Source organism: Brienomyrus brachyistius, chromosome 2, assembly GCF_023856365.1.
Source record: "Brienomyrus brachyistius isolate T26 chromosome 2, BBRACH_0.4, whole genome shotgun sequence".
Taxonomy (NCBI): Eukaryota; Metazoa; Chordata; class Actinopteri; order Osteoglossiformes; family Mormyridae; genus Brienomyrus; species Brienomyrus brachyistius.
Window position 1 is genome coordinate 39,674,077 of NC_064534.1, and position 27,098 is coordinate 39,701,174.

At 47.9% G+C, this 27,098-nt stretch overlaps 1 protein-coding gene, 16 non-coding genes and 3 pseudogenes across 20 annotated transcripts in view; all 20 read left to right on the forward strand.

The window, feature by feature from the left end:
* The window catches only part of LOC125712168 (uncharacterized), a 95,507-nt gene that overhangs the window by 29,511 nt on the left and 38,898 nt on the right, over window positions 1-27,098 (forward strand). The gene's annotated exons all lie outside the window — the stretch shown is intronic.
* On the forward strand, window positions 300-418 carry LOC125733805 (5S ribosomal RNA). The gene has a single exon (XR_007393141.1). It is a non-coding gene; the product is annotated as a 5S ribosomal RNA (ribosomal RNA).
* Window positions 1,495-1,613, forward strand: LOC125734602 (5S ribosomal RNA). The gene has a single exon (XR_007393907.1). It is a non-coding gene; the product is annotated as a 5S ribosomal RNA (ribosomal RNA).
* On the forward strand, window positions 2,706-2,824 carry LOC125732644 (5S ribosomal RNA). Its single transcript, XR_007392018.1, has one exon. It is a non-coding gene; the product is annotated as a 5S ribosomal RNA (ribosomal RNA).
* On the forward strand, window positions 3,904-4,022 carry LOC125732645 (5S ribosomal RNA). The gene has a single exon (XR_007392019.1). It is a non-coding gene; the product is annotated as a 5S ribosomal RNA (ribosomal RNA).
* Window positions 7,427-7,545, forward strand: LOC125732646 (5S ribosomal RNA). Its single transcript, XR_007392020.1, has one exon. It is a non-coding gene; the product is annotated as a 5S ribosomal RNA (ribosomal RNA).
* LOC125735408 (5S ribosomal RNA) lies at window positions 8,623-8,741 on the forward strand. The gene has a single exon (XR_007394704.1). It is a non-coding gene; the product is annotated as a 5S ribosomal RNA (ribosomal RNA).
* LOC125732647 (5S ribosomal RNA) lies at window positions 9,830-9,948 on the forward strand. The gene has a single exon (XR_007392021.1). It is a non-coding gene; the product is annotated as a 5S ribosomal RNA (ribosomal RNA).
* On the forward strand, window positions 11,027-11,145 carry LOC125732163 (5S ribosomal RNA; annotated as a pseudogene).
* Window positions 12,227-12,345, forward strand: LOC125732256 (5S ribosomal RNA; annotated as a pseudogene).
* Window positions 13,428-13,546, forward strand: LOC125735390 (5S ribosomal RNA). The gene has a single exon (XR_007394686.1). It is a non-coding gene; the product is annotated as a 5S ribosomal RNA (ribosomal RNA).
* Window positions 14,627-14,745, forward strand: LOC125732257 (5S ribosomal RNA; annotated as a pseudogene).
* Window positions 15,828-15,946, forward strand: LOC125735391 (5S ribosomal RNA). Its single transcript, XR_007394687.1, has one exon. It is a non-coding gene; the product is annotated as a 5S ribosomal RNA (ribosomal RNA).
* Window positions 17,026-17,144, forward strand: LOC125733806 (5S ribosomal RNA). The gene has a single exon (XR_007393142.1). It is a non-coding gene; the product is annotated as a 5S ribosomal RNA (ribosomal RNA).
* LOC125734613 (5S ribosomal RNA) lies at window positions 18,221-18,339 on the forward strand. Its single transcript, XR_007393918.1, has one exon. It is a non-coding gene; the product is annotated as a 5S ribosomal RNA (ribosomal RNA).
* LOC125732648 (5S ribosomal RNA) lies at window positions 19,432-19,550 on the forward strand. Its single transcript, XR_007392022.1, has one exon. It is a non-coding gene; the product is annotated as a 5S ribosomal RNA (ribosomal RNA).
* Window positions 20,630-20,748, forward strand: LOC125732649 (5S ribosomal RNA). The gene has a single exon (XR_007392023.1). It is a non-coding gene; the product is annotated as a 5S ribosomal RNA (ribosomal RNA).
* Window positions 24,154-24,272, forward strand: LOC125733276 (5S ribosomal RNA). The gene has a single exon (XR_007392625.1). It is a non-coding gene; the product is annotated as a 5S ribosomal RNA (ribosomal RNA).
* LOC125733277 (5S ribosomal RNA) lies at window positions 25,351-25,469 on the forward strand. Its single transcript, XR_007392626.1, has one exon. It is a non-coding gene; the product is annotated as a 5S ribosomal RNA (ribosomal RNA).
* Window positions 26,544-26,662, forward strand: LOC125736190 (5S ribosomal RNA). The gene has a single exon (XR_007395475.1). It is a non-coding gene; the product is annotated as a 5S ribosomal RNA (ribosomal RNA).

Consider the following 27,098-nt stretch of genomic DNA (forward strand, 5'->3'; position numbering starts at 1 on the left):
GTAGGCAAAGATGTAATGTTTGCCGGCGGGGGACGTGCGGCGATTAACCTGTGCGGTAGTGAAAAGGAGTTAAAGAGAAGGAAGTGTGCGGATGCGCAAAGAATGGAATAATTGTGGTAGGCTGCCGGCTGAGTAGTTTGGTGAATGTTTGGTGTGGGTCCGGCGCTGCCGATTGGATGGTGGTGCTGCAGTGTGAGTCAGATAAAAAAAAAAAAAAAACCAGGAGTATGATCCAATGGGACTAACTGGCATGTATAGACGCGTGTAATGCAAAAGGGCTGTTTTTGGTCACGTCTCTCGCTTATGGCCATACCACCCTGAACACGCCTGATCTCATCCGATCTCGGAAGCCAAGCAGGGTAGGGTCTGGTTAGTACTTGGATGGGAGACCTCCTGGGAATACCAGGTGCTGTAAGCTTTTCTCACTTTTACTTTATACAGGGGGCGCTCCACTTCACGATTAATTTAAATCTATCACTCCCCTTCCATTTTACTATTTTATATATATATATATTTTTCTCTCATTCATAAAGGCAGCTTTTACACACCGTTTTACTCTAAATACTTCCTGGTAATTCTAGGTGCTGTAAGCTGTTCGTGCCTTTATTCCACCAGGGCGCGATCTTCTCACAAACTTGAAGACTGTCACTCCCCATTCACGTTTTACAACTTATTGTTAATGATAAAGAGACAGCTTTTTACACACAGTTTTAAACAAAGTACTGATATTATTCCTCTTCAACTGACCGCTTTGTTTTCTATGCAAAAACCACTTCGCCACAGAAGACTCGATATTATTGGAATAGCAAGTTCTGCTCTTCTCCTTTCAAAACTTGCTAAAAGCTGTATTTAAAAGAACAGATTGGCCGGGGTAATTCACACCCTTCAATGCCAGCTTAATGTTTAGGTTAGTGGGAATCACAGAGGAATTAGGGATGGAAACTTCTTTGCTGGTGGTAGAAGCGGTCTGGTGAATTTTTAGAGAGAAGAGGCCGTCGATGTTTGAATGTAGAAAATTGTTCTGGCTGCAGCCTGCAGTATGGACTTGTTGGTGTGTGTAGCTCCCAGTGTTCTGACAGCGCGATGTTTTGGGGAAGCATGTGATTCAGCAGCTACCAGTGGGCTTCGTGCGGCGGAGATTTTGTGGCTGTTAGCGGAGTTGATAACAGAGGGTCGTTAATAGAAGCCTGCATGCAGTAGGCAAAGGAGTAATGTTTGCCGGCGGGGGACGTGCGGCGATTAACCTGTGCGGTAGTGAAAAGGAGTTAAAAAGAAGGAAGTGTGCGGATGCGGAAAGAATGGAATAATTGTGGTAGGCTGCCGGCTGAGTAGTTTGGTGAATGTTTGGTGTGGGTCCGGCGCTGCCGATTGGATGGTGGGGCTGCAGTGTGAGTCAGATAAAAAAAAAAAAAGAACATTAGTAGTATCCAATGGGACCAACTGGCATGTATAGAGGCGTGTAATGCAAAAGGGCTGTTTTTGGTAGCTTCTCTCGCTTACGGCCATACCACCCTGAACACGCCCGATCTCGTCTGATCTCGGAAGCTAAGCAGGGTTGGGTCTGGTTAGTACTTGGATGGGAGACCACCTGGGAATACCAGGTGCTGTAAGCTTTTCTCACTTTTACTTTATACAGGGGGCGCTCCACTTCACGATTAATTTAAATCTATCACTCCCCTTCCATTTTACTATTTTATATATATATATATATATATATATATATTTTTTCTCTCATTCATAAAGGCAGCTTTTAGAAACCGTTTTACTCTAAATACTTCCTGGTAATTCTAGGTGCTGTAAGCTGTTCGTGCCTTTATTCCACCAGGGCGCGATCTTCTCACAAACTTGAAGACTGTCACTCCCCATTCACGTTTTACAACTTATTGTTAATGATAAAGAGACAGCTTTTTACAAACAGTTTTAAACAAAGTACTGATATTATTCCTCTTCAACTGACCGCTTTGTTTTCTATGCAAAAACCACTTCGCCACAGAAGACTCGATATTATTGGCATAGCAAGTTCTGCTCTTCTCCTTTCAAAACTTGCTAAAAGCTGTATTTAAAAGAACAGATTGGCCGGGGTAATTCACACCCTTCAATGCCAGCTTAATGTTTAGGTTAGTGGGAATCACAGAGGAATTAGGGATGGAAACTTCTTTGCTGGTGGTAGAAGCGGTCTGGTGAATTTTTAGAGAGAAGAGGCCGTCGATGTTTGAATGTAGAAAATTGTTCTGGCTGCAGCCTGCAGTATGGACTTGTTGGTGTGTGTAGCTCCCAGTGTTCTGACAGCGCGACGTTTTGGGGAAGCATGTGATTCAACAGCTACCAGTGGGCTTCGTGCGGCGGAGATTTTGTGGCTGTTAGCGGAGTTGATAACAGAGGGTCGTTAAGAGAAGCCTGCATGCAGTAGGCAAATGAGTAATGTTTGCCGGCGGGGGACGTGCGGCGATTAACCTGTGCGGTAGTGTAAAGGAGTTAAAAAGAAGGAAGTGTGCGGATGCGGAAAGAATGGAATAATTGTGGTAGGCTGCCGGCTGAGTAGTTTGGTGAATGTTTGGTGTGGGTCCGGCGCTGCCGATTGGATGGTGGTGCTGCAGTGTGAGTCAGATAAAAAAAAAAAAAAAACCAGGAGTAGGATCCAATGGGACTAACTGGCATGTATAGAGGCGTGTAATGCAAAAGGGCTGTTTTTGATAGCGTCTCTCGCTTATGGCCATACCACCCTGAACACGCCCGATCTCATCCGATCTCGGAAGCCAAGCAGGGTAGGGTCTGGTTAGTACTTGGATGGGAGACCTCCTGGGAATACCAGGTGCTGTAAGCTTTTCTCACTTTTACTTTATACAGGGGGCGCTCCACTTCACGATTAATTTAAATCTATCACTCCCCTTCCATTTTACTATTTTATATATATATATATATTTTTCTCTCATTCATAAAGGCAGCTTTTACACACCGTTTTACTCTAAATACTTCCTGGTAATTCTAGGTGCTGTAAGCTGTTCGTGCCTTTATTCCACCAGGGCGCGATCTTCTCACAAACTTGAAGACTGTCACTCCCCATTCACGTTTTACAACTTATTGTTAATGATAAAGAGACAGCTTTTTACACACAGTTTTAAACAAAGTACTGATATTATTCCTCTTCAACTGACCGCTTTGTTTTCTATGCAAAAACCACTTCGCCACAGAAGACTCGATATTATTGGCATAGCAAGTTCTGCTCTTCTCCTTTCAAAACTTGCTAAAAGCTGTATTTAAAAGAACAGATTGGCCGGGGTAATTCACACCCTTCAATGCCAGCTTAATGTTTAGGTTAGTGGGAATCACAGAGGAATTAGGGATGGAAACTTCTTTGCTGGTGGTAGAAGCGGTCTGGTGAATTTTTAGAGAGAAGAGGCCGTCGATGTTTGAATGTAGAACATTGTTCTGGCTGCAGCCTGCAGTATGGACTTGTTGGTGTGTGTAGCTCCCAGTGTTCTGACAGCGCGACGTTTTGGGGAAGCATGTGATTCAGCAGCTACCAGTGGGCTTCGTGCGGCGGAGATTTTGTGGCTGTTAGCGGAGTTGATAACAGAGGGTCGTTAAGAGAAGCCTGCATGCAGTAGGCAAAGGAGTAATGTTTGCCGGCGGGGGACGTGCGGCGATTAACCTGTGTGGTAGTGAAAAGGAGTTAAAAAGAAGGAAGTGTGCGGATGCGGAAAGAATGGAATAATTGTGGTAGGCTGCCGGCTGAGTAGTTTGGTGAATGTTTGGTGTGGGTCCGGCGCTGCCGATTGGATGGTGGGGCTGCAGTGTGAGTCAGATAAAAAAAAAAAAATAACCAGGAGTAGGATCCAATGGGACTAACTGGCATGTATAGAGGCGTGTAATGCAAAAGGGCTGTTTTTGGTCGCGTCTTTCGCTTATGGCCATACCACCCTGAACACGCCCGATCTCATCCGATCTCGGAAGCCAAGCAGGGTAGGGTCTGGTTAGTACTTGGATGGGAGACCTCCTGGGAATACCAGGTGCTGTAAGCTTTTCTCACTTTTACTTTATACAGGGGGCGCTCCACTTCACGATTAATTTAAATCTATCACTCCCCTTCCATTTTACTATTTTATATATATATATATATTTTTCTCTCATTCATAAAGGCAGCTTTTACACACCGTTTTACTCTAAATACTTCCTGGTAATTCTAGGTGCTGTAAGCTGTTCGTGCCTTTATTCCACCAGGGCGCGATCTTCTCACAAACTTGAAGACTGTCACTCCCCATTCACGTTTTACAACTTATTGTTAATGATAAAGAGACAGCTTTTTACACACAGTTTTAAACAAAGTACTGATATTATTCCTCTTCAACTGACCGCTTTGTTTTCTATGCAAAAACCACTTCGCCACAGAAGACTCGATATTATTGGCATAGCAAGTTCTGCTCTTCTCCTTTCAAAACTTGCTAAAAGCTGTATTTAAAAGAACAGATTGGCCGGGGTAATTCACACCCTTCAATGCCAGCTTAATGTTTAGGTTAGTGGGAATCACAGAGGAATTAGGGATGGAAACTTCTTTGCTGGTGGTAGAAGCGGTCTGGTGAATTTTTAGAGAGAAGAGGCCGTCGATGTTTGAATGTAGAAAATTGTTCTGGCTGCAGCCTGCAGTATGGACTTGTTGGTGTGTGTAGCTCCCAGTGTTCTGACAGCGCGACGTTTTGGGGAAGCATGTGATTCAGCAGCTACCAGTGGGCTTCGTGCGGCGGAGATTTTGTGGCTGTTAGCGGAGTTGATAACAGAGGGTCGTTAAGAGAAGCCTGCATGCAGTAGGCAAAGGAGTAATGTTTGCCGGCGGGGGACGTGCGGCGATTAACCTGTGCGGTAGTGAAAAGGAGTTAAAAAGAAGGAAGTGTGCGGATGCTGTCACGGGACGTGGTGCGCGAGCGCGGAGGAGAGCGGCGAAGGTGCGGAAGGAGGAAGCAGGCAGGCAGGATACGGGACGAACGGGGTTTAATTGGGAATACGAGGATCTCACGCACACAAACATCCATGAACATCAATGACAGACAAAGCAAACTGGGGAGACCAGGACTTAAATACACGGAACAAGGCAGCAGGAAACAAGACATGACTGGGCAGGATCAGGAAATCACACGTGGGTAATTAGGGGGCGTGGCACACACGAGGAGCGGACGAGCCGGGCATGACAGAACCCCCCCCCCAAAGGCGCGCTACACCGGGCGCGCCAAGGAAGGGGGCGACGGACGGGACGAGGCAGAACAGGACCTGGAAAACAAGAACAGAATTAACGCACGACGGGGAACAGGACCGAAGCACAAAACAAGGCAAGAGACAGAACATAGGACAGGAGCAGACAAAGGGCCGGGAAAGCGGAGAGACAGATCAGAAAGGGAGACACAGAGGGAACAGGCGGGACAAAAGGACCGGGAGTGAACGGAGGGAAGCCAGAGGGAGAAGGAGGAACACAAGGAGCGAAGGGACGAGGGACAAAGGCGGAAGGAGGAGAAAAGACAGGCGGGACAGAGACGGGAAAGAAGGGAGAGAAGGAGGGGGAAGGAAGGGGAGCCCGAGGGAGCCCCAGCGGGCGACGGGCGGCAGCCGGAGGGGCCGCAGGCGGCCGGGAGGCCGGAGCCGGAGGGGATCGAGAAGGGGCAGAGGAGACAGGGCGAGGGACCCGCGGAGGGGCCAGGGAGGGAGCAGGAGGGAGCACCAGGGAAGGGGACGAGGGAGCTGGAAGGGGCCAGGGCGATTGCACGGAGGAGGGGGGAGCCGCAGCAGGCGGCGATGTCCGGGGGAGGGCCGGAGGTAGGGGCCCCGCAGGCGACCGACCAGGACCCGGAGAGGGGAGCGAGGCAGGGCGACGAGGCACCGGAGAGGGACCCGCAGGCGACAGCCGACCCGGAGGGCCAGGACCCGCAGGCGCCAACCGAGCCCCAGCGCAGGCGAGGCAGGGCGAGCCAGGGGGCAGGGCGGGCGGGACCCCAGCCCTGCGTCTGTGTCCCCTCCCTTTACGGGACACAGACATGACCCCAGGTCGGGGTCGAGTTCGCCGGGGCGAGGGAGAAACTGTCACAGGGGGAGAAGGGACAGGAGCGCGGTCAGGAGCTGCAGGTGGCTGCAGTGGGGGCGCCTGGACAGGAACAGGAGCGCGGTCCAGAACAGGAGCGCGGTCAGGAACAGGAGCTGGCTGCAGTGGGGGCGCCTGCCCGGGAGCTGCAGCAGGCGGCTGCAGAGGGGGCGCCTCTGCAGGAACTGGAGCGCGGTCAGGAACAGGAGGTGGCTGCAGTGGGGGCGCCGGCCCGGGAGCGGGGTCCGCCGGCAATGACGGCTGCACGGGAGCGGGGTCCGCCGGCAATGGCGGCTGCACGGGAGCGGGGTCCGCCGGCAATGGCGGCTGCACGGGAGCGGGGTCCGCCGGCAATGGCGGCTGCGCGGGAGCGCAAGCCGCAGGTGGAGGAAGCTGCGCAGATCTACCGGACAGCGGCGATGGCTGCTCCGGCTGCGCAGGTTGCAGAGGCTGGCGCTGCGCTGATAGCGCAGGCAGAACTGGCACGTCCTGGGAGGGGGAGACGGGCGCGGTCCTCTTCGGGACCCGGGGTATCGAGTCCCTTACGGCCCTAATACCTCCCCAATTAGCCAGGTATTCGGGCCGGTGATTATACCGGTACAGGGGCGGTAGTTCATCCGGAGCGAACGGCTCCAGCTCGGGATACGAGAAAGGAATGTCCTCCTCGTCGCTGCTGGAAGCCCCGACTCTCACCATGAAGTGGACTCCCCTATGGAACGGGTCAGGGACGGAGCCCTGGACGAGCCCCTCTCTCTCGTCCTCAGCGAAAGACCAGGAGTCGGCGAGGGAGCATGTGCCCAGTCGGATGGGCTCAGGCAGGGGCTTCCTTCTCCTCTGCTTCCTCCTTTTCTTCTGGTCCGTCATTCTGTCACGGGACGTGGTGCGCGAGCGCGGAGGAGAGCGGCGAAGGTGCGGAAGGAGGAAGCAGGCAGGCAGGATACAGGACGAACGGGGTTTAATTGGGAATACGAGGATCTCACGCACACAAACATCCATGAACATCAATGACAGACAAAGCAAACTGGGGAGACCACGACTTAAATACACGGAACAAGGCAGCAGGAAACAAGACACGACTGGGCAGGATCAGGAAATCACACGTGGGTAATTAGGGGGCGTGGCACACACGAGGAGCGGACGAGCCGGGCATGACAGATGCGGAAAGAATGGAATAATTGTGGTAGGCTGCCGGCTGAGTAGTTTGGTGAATGTTTGGTGTGGGTCCGGCGCTGCCGATTGGATGGTGGTGCTGCAGTGTGAGTCAGATTAAAAGAAAAAAAAACCAGGAGTAGGATCCAATGGGACTAACTGGCATGTATAGACGCGTGTAATGCAAAAGGGCTGTTTTTGGTCGCATCTCTCGCTTATGGCCATACCACCCTGAACACGCCCGATCTCATCCGATCTCGGAAGCCAAGCAGGGTAGGGTCTGGTTAGTACTTGGATGGGAGACCTCCTGGGAATACCAGGTGCTGTAAGCTTTTCTCACTTTTACTTTATACAGGGGGCGCTCCACTTCACGATTAATTTAAATCTATCACTCCCCTTCCATTTTACTATTTTATATATATATATATATTTCTCTCATTCATAAAGGCAGCTTTTACACACCGTTTTACTATAAATACTTCCTGGTAATTCTAGGTGCTGTAAGCTGTTCGTGCCTTTATTCCACCAGGGCGCGATCTTCTCACAAACTTGAAGACTGTCACTCCCCATTCACGTTTTACAACTTATTGTTAATGATAAAGAGACAGCTTTTTACACACAGTTTTAAACAAAGTACTGATATTATTCCTCTTCAACTGACCGCTTTGTTTTCTATGCAAAAACCACTTCGCCACAGAAGACTCGATATTATTGGCATAGCAAGTTCTGCTCTTCTCCTTTCAAAACTTGCTAAAAGCTGTATTTAAAAGAACAGATTGGCCGGGGTAATTCACACCCTTCAATGCCAGCTTAATGTTTAGGTTAGTGGGAATCACAGAGGAATTAGGGATGGAAACTTCTTTGCTGGTGGTAGAAGCGGTCTGGTGAATTTTTAGAGAGAAGAGGCCGTCGATGTTTGAATGTAGAAAATTGTTCTGGCTGCAGCCTGCAGTATGGACTTGTTGGTGTGTGTAGCTCCCAGTGTTCTGACAGCGCGACGTTTTGGGGAAGCATGTGATTCAGCAGCTACCAGTGGGCTTCGTGCGGCGGAGATTTTGTGGCTGTTAGCGGAGTTGATAACAGAGGGTCGTTAAGAGAAGCCTGCATGCAGTAGGCAAAGGAGTAATGTTTGCCGGCGGGGGACGTGCGGCGATTAACCTGTGCGGTAGTGAAAAGGAGTTAAAAAGAAGGAAGTGTGCAGATGCGGAAAGAATGGAATAATTGTGGTAGGCTGCCGGCTGAGTAGTTTGGTGAATGTTTGGTGTGGATCCGGCGCTGCCGATTGGATGGTGGTGCTGCAGTGTGAGTCAGATAAAAAAAAAAATAAAACCAGGAGTAGGATCCAATGGGACTAACTGGCATGTATAGACGCGTGTAATGCAAAAGGGCTGTTTTTGGTAGCATCTCTCGCTTACGGCGATACCACCCTGAACACGCCCGATCTTGTCTGATCTCGGAAGCCAAGCAGGGTAGGGTCTGGTTAGTACTTGGATGGGAGACCTCCTGGGAATACCAGGTGCTGTAAGCCTTTCTCACTTTTACTTTATACAGGGGGCGCTCCACTTCACGATTAATTTAAATCTATCACTCCCCTTCCATTTTACTATTTTATATATATATATATATTTTTTTTTTTTTTCTCTCATTCATAAAGGCAGCTTTTAGAAACCGTTTTACTCTAAATACTTCCTGGTAATTCTAGGTGCTGTAAGCTGTTCGTGCCTTTATTCCACCAGGGCGCGATCTTCTCACAAACTTGAAGACTGTCACTCCCCATTCACGTTTTACAACTTATTGTTAATGATAAAGAGACAGCTTTTTACAAACAGTTTTAAACAAAGTACTGATATTATTCCTCTTCAACTGACCGCTTTGTTTTCTATGCAAAAACCACTTCGCCACAGAAGACTCGATATTATTGGCATAGCAAGTTCTGCTCTTCTCCTTTCAAAACTTGCTAAAAGCTGTATTTAAAAGAACAGATTGGCCGGGGTAATTCACACCCTTCAATGCCAGCTTAATGTTTAGGTTAGTGGGAATCACAGAGGAATTAGGGATGGAAACTTCTTTGCTGGTGGTAGAAGCGGTCTGGTGAATTTTTAGAGAGAAGAGGCCGTCGATGTTTGAATGTAGAAAATTGTTCTGGCTGCAGCCTGCAGTATGGACTTGTTGGTGTGTGTAGCTCCCAGTGTTCTGACAGCGCGATGTTTTGGGGAAGCATGTGATTCAGCAGCTACCAGTGGGCTTCGTGCGGCGGAGATTTTGTGGCTGTTAGCGGAGTTCATAACAGAGGGTCGTTAATAGAAGCCTGCATGCAGTAGGCAAAGGAGTAATGTTTGCCGGCGGGGGACGTGCAGCGATTAACCTGTGCAGTAGTGAAAAGGAGTTAAAAAGAAGGAAGTGTGCGGATGCGGAAAGAATGGAATAATTGTTGTAGGCTGCCGGCTGAGTAGTTTGGTGAATGTTTGGTGTGGGTCCGGCGCTGCCGATTGGATGGTGGGGCTGCAGTGTGAGTCAGATAAAAAAAAAAAAATAACCAGGAGTAGGATCCAATGGGACTAACTGGCATGTATAGAGGCGTGTAATGCAAAAGGGCTGTTTTTGGTCGCGTCTTTCGCTTATGGCCATACCACCCTGAACACGCCCGATCTCATCCGATCTCGGAAGCCAAGCAGGGTAGGGTCTGGTTAGTACTTGGATGGGAGACCTCCTGGGAATACCAGGTGCTGTAAGCTTTTCTCACTTTTACTTTATACAGGGGGCGCTCCACTTCACGATTAATTTAAATCTATCACTCCCCTTCCATTTTACTATTTTATATATATATATATATTTTTCTCTCATTCATAAAGGCAGCTTTTACACACCGTTTTACTCTAAATACTTCCTGGTAATTCTAGGTGCTGTAAGCTGTTCGTGCCTTTATTCCACCAGGGCGCGATCTTCTCACAAACTTGAAGACTGTCACTCCCCATTCACGTTTTACAACTTATTGTTAATGATAAAGAGACAGCTTTTTACACACAGTTTTAAACAAAGTACTGATATTATTCCTCTTCAACTGACCGCTTTGTTTTCTATGCAAAAACCACTTCGCCACAGAAGACTCGATATTATTGGCATAGCAAGTTCTGCTCTTCTCCTTTCAAAACTTGCTAAAAGCTGTATTTAAAAGAACAGATTGGCCGGGGTAATTCACACCCTTCAATGCCAGCTTAATGTTTAGGTTAGTGGGAATCACAGAGGAATTAGGGATGGAAACTTCTTTGCTGGTGGTAGAAGCGGTCTGGTGAATTTTTAGAGAGAAGAGGCCGTCGATGTTTGAATGTAGAAAATTGTTCTGGCTGCAGCCTGCAGTATGGACTTGTTGGTGTGTGTAGCTCCCAGTGTTCTGACAGCGCGACGTTTTGGGGAAGCATGTGATTCAGCAGCTACCAGTGGGCTTCGTGCGGCGGAGATTTTGTGGCTGTTAGCGGAGTTGATAACAGAGGGTCGTTAAGAGAAGCCTGCATGCAGTAGGCAAAGGAGTAATGTTTGCCGGCGGGGGACGTGCGGCGATTAACCTGTGCGGTAGTGAAAAGGAGTTAAAGAGAAGGAAGTGTGCGGATGCGGAAAGAATGGAATAATTGTGGTAGGCTGCCGGCTGAGTAGTTTGGTGAATGTTTGGTGTGGTTCCGGCACTTCCGATTGGATGGTGGGGCTGCAGTGTGAGTCAGATAAAAAAAAAAAAAAAACAGGAGTAGGATCCAATGGGACTAACTGGCATGTATAGAGGCGTGTAATGCAAAAGGGCTGTTTTTGGTAGTTTTTCGCGCTCACGGCCATACCACCCTGAACACGCCCGATCTCGTCTGATCTCAGAAGCCAAGCAGGATAGAGTCTGGTTAGTACTTGGATGGGAGACCTACTGGGATTACCCTGTGCTGTAAGCTTTTCTCACTTTTACTTTATACAGGGGGCGCTCCACTTCTCGATTAATTTAAATCTATCACTCCCCTTCCATTTTACTATTTTATATATATATATTTTTTTTTTCTCTCATTCATAAAGGCAGCTTTTACACACCGTTTTACTCTAAATACTGCCTGGTAATTATAGCTACTGTAAGCTGTTTGTGCCTTTATTCCACCAGGGCGCGATCTTCTCACAAACTTGAAGACTGTCACTCCCCATTCACGTTTTACAACTTATTGTTAATGATAAAGAGACAGCTTTTTACACACAGTTTTAAACAAAGTACTGATATTATTCCTCTTCAACTGACCGCTTTGTTTTCTATGCAAAAACCACTTCGCCACGGAAGACTCGATATTATTGGCATAGCAAGTTCTGCTCTTCTCCTTTCAAAACTTGCTAAAAGCTGTATTTAAAAGAACAGATTGGCCGGGGTAATTCACACCCTTCAATGCCAGCTTAATGTTTAGGTTAGTGGGAATCACAGAGGAATTAGGGATGGAAACTTCTTTGCTGGTGGTAGAAGCGGTCTGGTGAATTTTTAGAGAGAAGAGGCCGTCGATGTTTGAATGTAGAAAATTGTTCTGGCTGCAGCCTGCAGTATGGACTTGTTGGTGTGTGTAGCTCCCAGTGTTCTGACAGCGTGACGTTTTGGGGAAGCATGTGATTCAGCAGCTACCAGTGGGCTTCGTGCGGCTGAGATTTTGTGGCTGTTAGCGGAGTTGATAATAGAGGGTCGTTAAGAGAAGCCTGCATGCGGTAGGCAAAGGAGTAATGTTTGCTGGCGGGGGACGTGCGGCGATTAACCTGTGCGGTAGTGAAAAGGAGTTAAAGAGAAGGAAGTGTGCGGATGCGGAAAGAATGGAATAATTGTGGTAGGCTGCCGGCTGAGTAGTTTGGTGAATGTTTGGTGTGGTTCCGGCACTTCCGATTGGATGGTGGGGCTGCAGTGTGAGTCAGATAAAAAAAAAAAAAAAAAACAGGAGTAGGATCCAATGGGACTAACTGGCATGTATAGAGGCGTGTAATGCAAAAGGGCTGTTTTTGGTAGTTTTTCGCGCTCATGGCCATACCACCCTGAACACGCCCGATCTCGTCCGATCTCAGAAGCCAAGCAGGATAGAGTCTGGTTAGTACTTGGATGGAAGACCTACTGGGATTACCCTGTGCTGTAAGCTTTTCTCACTTTTACTTTATACAGGGGGCGCTCCACTTCTCGATTAATTTAAATCTATCACTCCCCTTCCATTTTACTATTTTATATATATATATTTTTTTTTTCTCTCATTCATAAAGGCAGCTTTTACACACCGTTTTACTCTAAATACTGCCTGGTAATTATAGCTACTGTAAGCTGTTTGTGCCTTTATTCCACCAGGGCGCGATCTTCTCACAAACTTGAAGACTGTCACTCCCCATTCACGTTTAACAACTTATTGTTAACGATAAAGTGACAGCTTTTTACACACAGTTTTAAACAAAGTACTGATATTATTCCTCTTCAACTGACCGCTTTGTTTTCTATGCAAAAACCACTTCGCCACAGAAGACTCGATATTATTGGCATAGCAAGTTCTGCTCTTCTCCTTTCAAAACTTGCTAAAAGCTGTATTTAAAAGAACAGATTGGCCGGGGTAATTCACACCCTTCAATGCCAGCTTAATGTTTAGGTTAGTGGGAATCACAGAGGAATTAGGGATGGAAACTTCTTTGCTGGTGGTAGAAGCGGTCTGGTGAATTTTTAGAGAGAAGAGGCCGTCGATGTTTGAATGTAGAAAATTGTTCTGGCTGCAGCCTGCAGTATGGACTTGTTGGTGTGTGTAGCTCCCAGTGTTCTGACAGCGTGACGTTTTGGGGAAGCATGTGATTCAGCAGCTACCAGTGGGCTTCGTGCGGCGGAGATTTTGTGGCTGTTAGCGGAGTTGATAATAGAGGGTCGTTAAGAGAAGCCTGCATGCGGTAGGCAAAGGAGTAATGTTTGCTGGCGGGGGACGTGCGGCGATTAACCTGTGCGGTAGTGAAAAGGAGTTAAAGAGAAGGAAGTGTGCGGATGCGGAAAGAATGGAATAATTGTGGTAGGCTGCCGGCTGAGTAGTTTGGTGAATGTTTGGTGTGGGTCCGGCGTTGCCGATTGGATGGTGGGGCTGCAGTGTGAGTCAGATAAAAAAAAAAAAAAAAAACCAGGAGTAGGATCCAATGGGACCAACTGGCATGTATAGAGGCGTGTAATGCAAAAGGGCTGTTTTTGGTCGCATCTCTCGCTTATGGCCATACCACCCTGAACACGCCTGATCTTGTCTGATCTCGGAAGCTAAGCAGGGTAGGGTCTGGTTAGTACTTGGATGGGAGACCTCCTGGGAATACCAGGTGCTGTAAGCTTTTCTCACTTTTACTTTATACAGGGGGCGCTCCACTTCACGATTAATTTAAATCTATCACTCCCCTTCCATTTTACTATTTTATATATATATATATATTTTTCTCTCATTCATAAAGGCAGCTTTTACACACCGTTTTACTCTAAATACTTCCTGGTAATTCTAGGTGCTGTAAGCTGTTCGTGCCTTTATTCCACCAGGGCGCGATCTTCTCACAAACTTGAAGACTGTCACTCCCCATTCACGTTTTACAACTTATTGTTAATGATAAAGAGACAGCTTTTTACACACAGTTTTAAAGAAAGTACTGATATTATTCCTCTTCAACTGACCGCTTTGTTTTCTATGCAAAAACCACTTCGCCACAGAAGACTCGATATTATTGGCATAGCAAGTTCTGCTCTTCTCCTTTCAAAACTTGCTAAAAGCTGTATTTAAAAGAACAGATTGGCCGGGGTAATTCACACCCTTCAATGCCAGCTTAATGTTTAGGTTAGTGGGAATCACAGAGGAATTAGGGATGGAAACTTCTTTGCTGGTGGTAGAAGCGGTCTGGTGAATTTTTAGAGAGAAGAGGCCGTCGATGTTTGAATGTAGAAAATTGTTCTGGCTGCAGCCTGCAGTATGGACTTGTTGGTGTGTGTAGCTCCCAGTGTTCTGACAGCGTGACGTTTTGGGGAAGCATGTGATTCAGCAGCTACCAGTGGGCTTCGTGCGGCTGAGATTTTGTGGCTGTTAGCGGAGTTGATAATAGAGGGTCGTTAAGAGAAGCCTGCATGCGGTAGGCAAAGGAGTAATGTTTGCTGGCGGGGGACGTGCGGCGATTAACCTGTGCGGTAGTGAAAAGGAGTTAAAGAGAAGGAAGTGTGCGGATGCGGAAAGAATGGAATAATTGTGGTAGGCTGCCGGCTGAGTAGTTTGGTGAATGTTTGGTGTGGTTCCGGCACTTCCGATTGGATGGTGGGGCTGCAGTGTGAGTCAGATAAAAAAAAAAAAAAAAAACAGGAGTAGGATCCAATGGGACTAACTGGCATGTATAGAGGCGTGTAATGCAAAAGGGCTGTTTTTGGTAGTTTTTCGCGCTCATGGCCATACCACCCTGAACACGCCCGATCTCGTCCGATCTCAGAAGCCAAGCAGGATAGAGTCTGGTTAGTACTTGGATGGAAGACCTACTGGGATTACCCTGTGCTGTAAGCTTTTCTCACTTTTACTTTATACAGGGGGCGCTCCACTTCTCGATTAATTTAAATCTATCACTCCCCTTCCATTTTACTATTTTATATATATATATTTTTTTTTTCTCTCATTCATAAAGGCAGCTTTTACACACCGTTTTACTCTAAATACTGCCTGGTAATTATAGCTACTGTAAGCTGTTTGTGCCTTTATTCCACCAGGGCGCGATCTTCTCACAAACTTGAAGACTGTCACTCCCCATTCACGTTTAACAACTTATTGTTAACGATAAAGTGACAGCTTTTTACACACAGTTTTAAACAAAGTACTGATATTATTCCTCTTCAACTGACCGCTTTGTTTTCTATGCAAAAACCACTTCGCCACAGAAGACTCGATATTATTGGCATAGCAAGTTCTGCTCTTCTCCTTTCAAAACTTGCTAAAAGCTGTATTTAAAAGAACAGATTGGCCGGGGTAATTCACACCCTTCAATGCCAGCTTAATGTTTAGGTTAGTGGGAATCACAGAGGAATTAGGGATGGAAACTTCTTTGCTGGTGGTAGAAGCGGTCTGGTGAATTTTTAGAGAGAAGAGGCCGTCGATGTTTGAATGTAGAAAATTGTTCTGGCTGCAGCCTGCAGTATGGACTTGTTGGTGTGTGTAGCTCCCAGTGTTCTGACAGCGTGACGTTTTGGGGAAGCATGTGATTCAGCAGCTACCAGTGGGCTTCGTGCGGCGGAGATTTTGTGGCTGTTAGCGGAGTTGATAATAGAGGGTCGTTAAGAGAAGCCTGCATGCGGTAGGCAAAGGAGTAATGTTTGCTGGCGGGGGACGTGCGGCGATTAACCTGTGCGGTAGTGAAAAGGAGTTAAAGAGAAGGAAGTGTGCGGATGCGGAAAGAATGGAATAATTGTGGTAGGCTGCCGGCTGAGTAGTTTGGTGAATGTTTGGTGTGGGTCCGGCGTTGCCGATTGGATGGTGGGGCTGCAGTGTGAGTCAGATAAAAAAAAAAAAAAAAAACCAGGAGTAGGATCCAATGGGACCAACTGGCATGTATAGAGGCGTGTAATGCAAAAGGGCTGTTTTTGGTCGCATCTCTCGCTTATGGCCATACCACCCTGAACACGCCTGATCTTGTCTGATCTCGGAAGCTAAGCAGGGTAGGGTCTGGTTAGTACTTGGATGGGAGACCTCCTGGGAATACCAGGTGCTGTAAGCTTTTCTCACTTTTACTTTATACAGGGGGCGCTCCACTTCACGATTAATTTAAATCTATCACTCCCCTTCCATTTTACTATTTTATATATATATATATATTTTTCTCTCATTCATAAAGGCAGCTTTTACACACCGTTTTACTCTAAATACTTCCTGGTAATTCTAGGTGCTGTAAGCTGTTCGTGCCTTTATTCCACCAGGGCGCGATCTTCTCACAAACTTGAAGACTGTCACTCCCCATTCACGTTTTACAACTTATTGTTAATGATAAAGAGACAGCTTTTTACACACAGTTTTAAAGAAAGTACTGATATTATTCCTCTTCAACTGACCGCTTTGTTTTCTATGCAAAAACCACTTCGCCACAGAAGACTCGATATTATTGGCATAGCAAGTTCTGCTCTTCTCCTTTCAAAACTTGCTAAAAGCTGTATTTAAAAGAACAGATTGGCCGGGGTAATTCACACCCTTCAATGCCAGCTTAATGTTTAGGTTAGTGGGAATCACAGAGCAATTAGGGATGGAAACTTCTTTGCTGGTGGTAGAAGCGGTCTGGTGAATTTTTAGAGAGAAGAGGCCGTCGATGTTTGAATGTAGAAAATTGTTCTGGCTGCAGCCTGCAGTATGGACTTGTTGGTGTGTGTAGCTCCCAGTGTTCTGACAGCGCGACGTTTTGGGGAAGCATGTGATTCAGCAGCTACCAGTGGGCTTCGTGCGGCGGAGATTTTGTGGCTGTTAGCGGAGTTGATAACAGAGGGTCGTTAAGAGAAGCCTGCATGCAGTAGGCAAAGATGTAATGTTTGCCGGCGGGGGACGTGCGGCGATTAACCTGTGCGGTAGTGAAAAGGAGTTAAAGAGAAGGAAGTGTGCGGATGCGCAAAGAATGGAATAATTGTGGTAGGCTGCCGGCTGAGTAGTTTGGTGAATGTTTGGTGTGGGTCCGGCGCTGCCGATTGGATGGTGGTGCTGCAGTGTGAGTCAGATAAAAAAAAAAAAAAAACCAGGAGTATGATCCAATGGGACTAACTGGCATGTATAGACGCGTGTAATGCAAAAGGGCTGTTTTTGGTCACGTCTCTCGCTTATGGCCATACCACCCTGAACACGCCTGATCTCATCCGATCTCGGAAGCCAAGCAGGGTAGGGTCTGGTTAGTACTTGGATGGGAGACCTCCTGGGAATACCAGGTGCTGTAAGCTTTTCTCACTTTTACTTTATACAGGGGGCGCTCCACTTCACGATTAATTTAAATCTATCACTCCCCTTCCATTTTACTATTTTATATATATATATATTTTTCTCTCATTCATAAAGGCAGCTTTTACACACCGTTTTACTCTAAATACTTCCTGGTAATTCTAGGTGCTGTAAGCTGTTCGTGCCTTTATTCCACCAGGGCGCGATCTTCTCACAAACTTGAAGACTGTCACTCCCCATTCACGTTTTACAACTTATTGTTAATGATAAAGAGACAGCTTTTTACACACAGTTTTAAACAAAGTACTGATATTATTCCTCTTCAACTGACCGCTTTGTTTTCTATGCAAAAACCACTTCGCCACAGAAGACTCGATATTATTGGAATAGCAAGTTCTGCTCTTCTCCTTTCAAAACTTGCTAAAAGCTGTATTTAAAAGAACAGATTGGCCGGGGTAATTCACACCCTTCAATGCCAGCTTAATGTTTAGGTTAGTGGGAATCACAGAGGAATTAGGGATGGAAACTTCTTTGCTGGTGGTAGAAGCGGTCTGGTGAATTTTTAGAGAGAAGAGGCCGTCGATGTTTGAATGTAGAAAATTGTTCTGGCTGCAGCCTGCAGTATGGACTTGTTGGTGTGTGTAGCTCCCAGTGTTCTGACAGCGCGATGTTTTGGGGAAGCATGTGATTCAGCAGCTACCAGTGGGCTTCGTGCGGCGGAGATTTTGTGGCTGTTAGCGGAGTTGATAACAGAGGGTCGTTAATAGAAGCCTGCATGCAGTAGGCAAAGGAGTAATGTTTGCCGGCGGGGGACGTGCGGCGATTAACCTGTGCGGTAGTGAAAAGGAGTTAAAAAGAAGGAAGTGTGCGGATGCGGAAAGAATGGAATAATTGTGGTAGGCTGCCGGCTGAGTAGTTTGGTGAATGTTTGGTGTGGGTCCGGCGCTGCCGATTGGATGGTGGGGCTGCAGTGTGAGTCAGATAAAAAAAAAAAAAGAACATTAGTAGTATCCAATGGGACCAACTGGCATGTATAGAGGCGTGTAATGCAAAAGGGCTGTTTTTGGTAGCTTCTCTCGCTTACGGCCATACCACCCTGAACACGCCCGATCTCGTCTGATCTCGGAAGCTAAGCAGGGTTGGGTCTGGTTAGTACTTGGATGGGAGACCACCTGGGAATACCAGGTGCTGTAAGCTTTTCTCACTTTTACTTTATACAGGGGGCGCTCCACTTCACGATTAATTTAAATCTATCACTCCCCTTCCATTTTACTATTTTATATATATATATATATATATATATATATTTTTTCTCTCATTCATAAAGGCAGCTTTTAGAAACCGTTTTACTCTAAATACTTCCTGGTAATTCTAGGTGCTGTAAGCTGTTCGTGCCTTTATTCCACCAGGGCGCGATCTTCTCACAAACTTGAAGACTGTCACTCCCCATTCACGTTTTACAACTTATTGTTAATGATAAAGAGACAGCTTTTTACAAACAGTTTTAAACAAAGTACTGATATTATTCCTCTTCAACTGACCGCTTTGTTTTCTATGCAAAAACCACTTCGCCACAGAAGACTCGATATTATTGGCATAGCAAGTTCTGCTCTTCTCCTTTCAAAACTTGCTAAAAGCTGTATTTAAAAGAACAGATTGGCCGGGGTAATTCACACCCTTCAATGCCAGCTTAATGTTTAGGTTAGTGGGAATCACAGAGGAATTAGGGATGGAAACTTCTTTGCTGGTGGTAGAAGCGGTCTGGTGAATTTTTAGAGAGAAGAGGCCGTCGATGTTTGAATGTAGAAAATTGTTCTGGCTGCAGCCTGCAGTATGGACTTGTTGGTGTGTGTAGCTCCCAGTGTTCTGACAGCGCGACGTTTTGGGGAAGCATGTGATTCAACAGCTACCAGTGGGCTTCGTGCGGCGGAGATTTTGTGGCTGTTAGCGGAGTTGATAACAGAGGGTCGTTAAGAGAAGCCTGCATGCAGTAGGCAAATGAGTAATGTTTGCCGGCGGGGGACGTGCGGCGATTAACCTGTGCGGTAGTGTAAAGGAGTTAAAAAGAAGGAAGTGTGCGGATGCGGAAAGAATGGAATAATTGTGGTAGGCTGCCGGCTGAGTAGTTTGGTGAATGTTTGGTGTGGGTCCGGCGCTGCCGATTGGATGGTGGTGCTGCAGTGTGAGTCAGATAAAAAAAAAAAAAAAACCAGGAGTAGGATCCAATGGGACTAACTGGCATGTATAGAGGCGTGTAATGCAAAAGGGCTGTTTTTGATAGCGTCTCTCGCTTATGGCCATACCACCCTGAACACGCCCGATCTCATCCGATCTCGGAAGCCAAGCAGGGTAGGGTCTGGTTAGTACTTGGATGGGAGACCTCCTGGGAATACCAGGTGCTGTAAGCTTTTCTCACTTTTACTTTATACAGGGGGCGCTCCACTTCACGATTAATTTAAATCTATCACTCCCCTTCCATTTTACTATTTTATATATATATATATATTTTTCTCTCATTCATAAAGGCAGCTTTTACACACCGTTTTACTCTAAATACTTCCTGGTAATTCTAGGTGCTGTAAGCTGTTCGTGCCTTTATTCCACCAGGGCGCGATCTTCTCACAAACTTGAAGACTGTCACTCCCCATTCACGTTTTACAACTTATTGTTAATGATAAAGAGACAGCTTTTTACACACAGTTTTAAACAAAGTACTGATATTATTCCTCTTCAACTGACCGCTTTGTTTTCTATGCAAAAACCACTTCGCCACAGAAGACTCGATATTATTGGCATAGCAAGTTCTGCTCTTCTCCTTTCAAAACTTGCTAAAAGCTGTATTTAAAAGAACAGATTGGCCGGGGTAATTCACACCCTTCAATGCCAGCTTAATGTTTAGGTTAGTGGGAATCACAGAGGAATTAGGGATGGAAACTTCTTTGCTGGTGGTAGAAGCGGTCTGGTGAATTTTTAGAGAGAAGAGGCCGTCGATGTTTGAATGTAGAACATTGTTCTGGCTGCAGCCTGCAGTATGGACTTGTTGGTGTGTGTAGCTCCCAGTGTTCTGACAGCGCGACGTTTTGGGGAAGCATGTGATTCAGCAGCTACCAGTGGGCTTCGTGCGGCGGAGATTTTGTGGCTGTTAGCGGAGTTGATAACAGAGGGTCGTTAAGAGAAGCCTGCATGCAGTAGGCAAAGGAGTAATGTTTGCCGGCGGGGGACGTGCGGCGATTAACCTGTGTGGTAGTGAAAAGGAGTTAAAAAGAAGGAAGTGTGCGGATGCGGAAAGAATGGAATAATTGTGGTAGGCTGCCGGCTGAGTAGTTTGGTGAATGTTTGGTGTGGGTCCGGCGCTGCCGATTGGATGGTGGGGCTGCAGTGTGAGTCAGATAAAAAAAAAAAAATAACCAGGAGTAGGATCCAATGGGACTAACTGGCATGTATAGAGGCGTGTAATGCAAAAGGGCTGTTTTTGGTCGCGTCTTTCGCTTATGGCCATACCACCCTGAACACGCCCGATCTCATCCGATCTCGGAAGCCAAGCAGGGTAGGGTCTGGTTAGTACTTGGATGGGAGACCTCCTGGGAATACCAGGTGCTGTAAGCTTTTCTCACTTTTACTTTATACAGGGGGCGCTCCACTTCACGATTAATTTAAATCTATCACTCCCCTTCCATTTTACTATTTTATATATATATATATATTTTTCTCTCATTCATAAAGGCAGCTTTTACACACCGTTTTACTCTAAATACTTCCTGGTAATTCTAGGTGCTGTAAGCTGTTCGTGCCTTTATTCCACCAGGGCGCGATCTTCTCACAAACTTGAAGACTGTCACTCCCCATTCACGTTTTACAACTTATTGTTAATGATAAAGAGACAGCTTTTTACACACAGTTTTAAACAAAGTACTGATATTATTCCTCTTCAACTGACCGCTTTGTTTTCTATGCAAAAACCACTTCGCCACAGAAGACTCGATATTATTGGCATAGCAAGTTCTGCTCTTCTCCTTTCAAAACTTGCTAAAAGCTGTATTTAAAAGAACAGATTGGCCGGGGTAATTCACACCCTTCAATGCCAGCTTAATGTTTAGGTTAGTGGGAATCACAGAGGAATTAGGGATGGAAACTTCTTTGCTGGTGGTAGAAGCGGTCTGGTGAATTTTTAGAGAGAAGAGGCCGTCGATGTTTGAATGTAGAAAATTGTTCTGGCTGCAGCCTGCAGTATGGACTTGTTGGTGTGTGTAGCTCCCAGTGTTCTGACAGCGCGACGTTTTGGGGAAGCATGTGATTCAGCAGCTACCAGTGGGCTTCGTGCGGCGGAGATTTTGTGGCTGTTAGCGGAGTTGATAACAGAGGGTCGTTAAGAGAAGCCTGCATGCAGTAGGCAAAGGAGTAATGTTTGCCGGCGGGGGACGTGCGGCGATTAACCTGTGCGGTAGTGAAAAGGAGTTAAAAAGAAGGAAGTGTGCGGATGCTGTCACGGGACGTGGTGCGCGAGCGCGGAGGAGAGCGGCGAAGGTGCGGAAGGAGGAAGCAGGCAGGCAGGATACGGGACGAACGGGGTTTAATTGGGAATACGAGGATCTCACGCACACAAACATCCATGAACATCAATGACAGACAAAGCAAACTGGGGAGACCAGGACTTAAATACACGGAACAAGGCAGCAGGAAACAAGACATGACTGGGCAGGATCAGGAAATCACACGTGGGTAATTAGGGGGCGTGGCACACACGAGGAGCGGACGAGCCGGGCATGACAGAACCCCCCCCCCAAAGGCGCGCTACACCGGGCGCGCCAAGGAAGGGGGCGACGGACGGGACGAGGCAGAACAGGACCTGGAAAACAAGAACAGAATTAACGCACGACGGGGAACAGGACCGAAGCACAAAACAAGGCAAGAGACAGAACATAGGACAGGAGCAGACAAAGGGCCGGGAAAGCGGAGAGACAGATCAGAAAGGGAGACACAGAGGGAACAGGCGGGACAAAAGGACCGGGAGTGAACGGAGGGAAGCCAGAGGGAGAAGGAGGAACACAAGGAGCGAAGGGACGAGGGACAAAGGCGGAAGGAGGAGAAAAGACAGGCGGGACAGAGACGGGAAAGAAGGGAGAGAAGGAGGGGGAAGGAAGGGGAGCCCGAGGGAGCCCCAGCGGGCGACGGGCGGCAGCCGGAGGGGCCGCAGGCGGCCGGGAGGCCGGAGCCGGAGGGGATCGAGAAGGGGCAGAGGAGACAGGGCGAGGGACCCGCGGAGGGGCCAGGGAGGGAGCAGGAGGGAGCACCAGGGAAGGGGACGAGGGAGCTGGAAGGGGCCAGGGCGATTGCACGGAGGAGGGGGGAGCCGCAGCAGGCGGCGATGTCCGGGGGAGGGCCGGAGGTAGGGGCCCCGCAGGCGACCGACCAGGACCCGGAGAGGGGAGCGAGGCAGGGCGACGAGGCACCGGAGAGGGACCCGCAGGCGACAGCCGACCCGGAGGGCCAGGACCCGCAGGCGCCAACCGAGCCCCAGCGCAGGCGAGGCAGGGCGAGCCAGGGGGCAGGGCGGGCGGGACCCCAGCCCTGCGTCTGTGTCCCCTCCCTTTACGGGACACAGACATGACCCCAGGTCGGGGTCGAGTTCGCCGGGGCGAGGGAGAAACTGTCACAGGGGGAGAAGGGACAGGAGCGCGGTCAGGAGCTGCAGGTGGCTGCAGTGGGGGCGCCTGGACAGGAACAGGAGCGCGGTCCAGAACAGGAGCGCGGTCAGGAACAGGAGCTGGCTGCAGTGGGGGCGCCTGCCCGGGAGCTGCAGCAGGCGGCTGCAGAGGGGGCGCCTCTGCAGGAACTGGAGCGCGGTCAGGAACAGGAGGTGGCTGCAGTGGGGGCGCCGGCCCGGGAGCGGGGTCCGCCGGCAATGACGGCTGCACGGGAGCGGGGTCCGCCGGCAATGGCGGCTGCACGGGAGCGGGGTCCGCCGGCAATGGCGGCTGCACGGGAGCGGGGTCCGCCGGCAATGGCGGCTGCGCGGGAGCGCAAGCCGCAGGTGGAGGAAGCTGCGCAGATCTACCGGACAGCGGCGATGGCTGCTCCGGCTGCGCAGGTTGCAGAGGCTGGCGCTGCGCTGATAGCGCAGGCAGAACTGGCACGTCCTGGGAGGGGGAGACGGGCGCGGTCCTCTTCGGGACCCGGGGTATCGAGTCCCTTACGGCCCTAATACCTCCCCAATTAGCCAGGTATTCGGGCCGGTGATTATACCGGTACAGGGGCGGTAGTTCATCCGGAGCGAACGGCTCCAGCTCGGGATACGAGAAAGGAATGTCCTCCTCGTCGCTGCTGGAAGCCCCGACTCTCACCATGAAGTGGACTCCCCTATGGAACGGGTCAGGGACGGAGCCCTGGACGAGCCCCTCTCTCTCGTCCTCAGCGAAAGACCAGGAGTCGGCGAGGGAGCATGTGCCCAGTCGGATGGGCTCAGGCAGGGGCTTCCTTCTCCTCTGCTTCCTCCTTTTCTTCTGGTCCGTCATTCTGTCACGGGACGTGGTGCGCGAGCGCGGAGGAGAGCGGCGAAGGTGCGGAAGGAGGAAGCAGGCAGGCAGGATACAGGACGAACGGGGTTTAATTGGGAATACGAGGATCTCACGCACACAAACATCCATGAACATCAATGACAGACAAAGCAAACTGGGGAGACCACGACTTAAATACACGGAACAAGGCAGCAGGAAACAAGACACGACTGGGCAGGATCAGGAAATCACACGTGGGTAATTAGGGGGCGTGGCACACACGAGGAGCGGACGAGCCGGGCATGACAGATGCGGAAAGAATGGAATAATTGTGGTAGGCTGCCGGCTGAGTAGTTTGGTGAATGTTTGGTGTGGGTCCGGCGCTGCCGATTGGATGGTGGGGCTGCAGTGTGAGTCAGATAAAAAAAAAAAAAAAAACAGGAGTAGGATCCAATGGGACTAACTGGCATGTATAGACGCGTGTAATGCAAAAGGGCTGTTTTTGGTAGCATCTCTCGCTTACAGCCATACCACCCTGAACACGCCCGATCTCGTCTGATCTCGGAAGCTAAGCAGGGTAGGATCTGGTTAGTACTTGGATGGGAGACCACCTGGGAATACCAGGTGCTGTAAGCTTTTCTCACTTTTACTTTATACAGGGGGCGCTCCACTTCACGATTAATTTAAATCTATCACTCCCCTTCCATTTTACTATTTTATATATATATATTTTTTTTTTCTCTCATTCCTAAAGGCAGCTTTTAGAAACCGTTTTACTCTAAATACTTCCTGGTAATTCTAGGTGCTGTAAGCTGTTCGTGCCTTTATTCCACCAGGGCGCGATCTTCTCACAAACTTGAAGACTGTCACTCCCCATTCACGTTTTACAACTTATTGTTAATGATAAAGAGACAGCTTTTTACACACAGTTTTAAACAAAGTACTGATATTATTCCTCTTCAACTCACCGCTTTGTTTTCTATGCAAAAACCACTTCGCCACAGAAGACTCGATATTATTGGCATAGCAAGTTCTGCTCTTCTCCTTTCAAAACTTGCTAAAAGCTGTATTTAAAAGAACAGATTGGCCGGGGTAATTCACACCCTTCAATGCCAGCTTAATGTTTAGGTTAGTGGGAATCACAGAGGAATTAGGGATGGAAACTTCTTTGCTGGTGGTAGAAGCGGTCTGGTGAATTTTTAGAGAGAAGAGGCCGTCGATGTTTGAATGTAGAAAATTGTTCTGGCTGCAGCCTGCAGTATGGACTTGTTGGTGTGTGTAGCTCCCAGTGTTCTGACAGCGCGACGTTTTGGGGAAGCATGTGATTCAGCAGCTACCAGTGGGCTTCGTGCGGCGGAGATTTTGTGGCTGTTAGCGGAGTTGATAACAGAGGGTCGTTAAGAGAAGCCTGCATGCAGTAGGCAAAGGAGTAATGTTTGCCGGCGGGGGACGTGCGGCGATTAACCTGTGCGGTAGTGAAAAGGAGTTAAAAAGAAGGAAGTGTGCGGATGCGGAAAGAATGGAATAATTGTGGTAGGCTGCCGGCTGAGTAGTTTGGTGAATGTTTGGTGTGGGTCCGGCGCTGCCGATTGGATGGTGGGGCTGCAGTGTGAGTCAGATAAAAAAAAAAAAGAACATTAGTAGTATCCAATGGGACCAACTGGCATGTATAGACGCGTGTAATGCAAAAGGGCTGTTTTTGGTAGCATCTCTCGCTTACAGCCATACCACCCTGAACACGCCCGATCTCGTCTGATCTCGGAAGCTAAGCAGGGTAGGATCTGGTTAGTACTTGGATGGGAGACCACCTGGGAATACCAGGTGCTGTAAGCTTTTCTCACTTTTACTTTATACAGGGGGCGCTCCACTTCACGATTAATTTAAATCTATCACTCCCCTTCCATTTTACTATTTTATATATATTTTTTTTTTCTCTCTTTCATAAAGCCAGCTTTTAGAAACCGTTTTACTCTAAATACTTCCTGGTAATTCTAGGTGCTGTAAGCTGTTCGTGCCTTTATTCCACCAGGGCGCGATCTTCTCACAAACTTGAAGACTGTCACTCCCCATTCACGTTTTACAACTTATTGTTAATGATAAAGAGACAGCTTTTTACACACAGTTTTAAACAAAGTACTGATATTATTCCTCTTCAACTCACCGCTTTGTTTTCTATGCAAAAACCACTTCGCCACAGAAGACTCGATATTATTGGCATAGCAAGTTCTGCTCTTCTCCTTTCAAAACTTGCTAAAAGCTGTATTTAAAAGAACAGATTGGCCGGGGTAATTCACACCCTTCAATGCCAGCTTAATGTTTAGGTTAGTGGGAATCACAGAGGAATTAGGGATGGAAACTTCTTTGCTGGTGGTAGAAGCGGTCTGGTGAATTTTTAGAGAGAAGAGGCCGTCGATGTTTGAATGTAGAAAATTGTTCTGGCTGCAGCCTGCAGTATGGACTTGTTGGTGTGTGTAGCTCCCAGTGTTCTGACAGCGCGACGTTTTGGGGAAGCATGTGATTCAGCAGCTACCAGTGGGCTTCGTGCGGCGGAGATTTTGTGGCTGTTAGCGGAGTTGATAACAGAGGGTCGTTAAGAGAAGCCTGCATGCAGTAGGCAAAGGAGTAATGTTTGCCGGCGGGGGACGTGCGGCGATTAACCTGTGCGGTAGTGAAAAGGAGTTAAAAAGAAGGAAGTGTGCGGATGCGGAAAGAATGGAATAATTGTGGTAGGCTGCCGGCTGAGTAGTTTGGTGAATGTTTGGTGTGGGTCCGGCGCTGCCGATTGGATGGTGGGGCTGCAGTGTGAGTCAGATAAAAAAAAAAAAGAACATTAGTAGTATCCAATGGGACCAACTGGCATGTATAGAGGCGTGTAATGCAAAAGGGCTGTTTTTGGTAGCATCTCTCGCTTACGGCCATACCACCCTGAACACGCCTGATCTCGTCTGATCTTGGAAGCTAAGCAGGGTAGGGTCTGGTTAGTACATGGATGGGAGACCACCTGGGAATACCAGGTGCTGTAAGCTTTTCTCACTTTTACTTTATACAGGGGGCGCTCCACTTCACGATTAATTTAAATCTATCACTCCCCTTCCATTTTACTATTTTATATATATATATTTTTTTTTCTCTCATTCATAAAGGCAGCTTTTAGAAACCGTTTTACTCTAAATACTTCCTGGTAATTCTAGGTGCTGTAAGCTGTTCGTGCCTTTATTCCACCAGGGCGCGATCTTCTCACAAACTTGAAGACTGTCACTCCCCATTCACGTTTTACAACTTATTGTTAATGATAAAGAGACAGCTTTTTACACACAGTTTTAAACAAAGTACTGATATTATTCCTCTTCAACTGACCGCTTTGTTTTCTATGCAAAAACCACTTCGCCACAGAAGACTCGATATTATTGGCATAGCAAGTTCTGCTCTTCTCCTTTCAAAACTTGCTAAAAGCTGTATTTA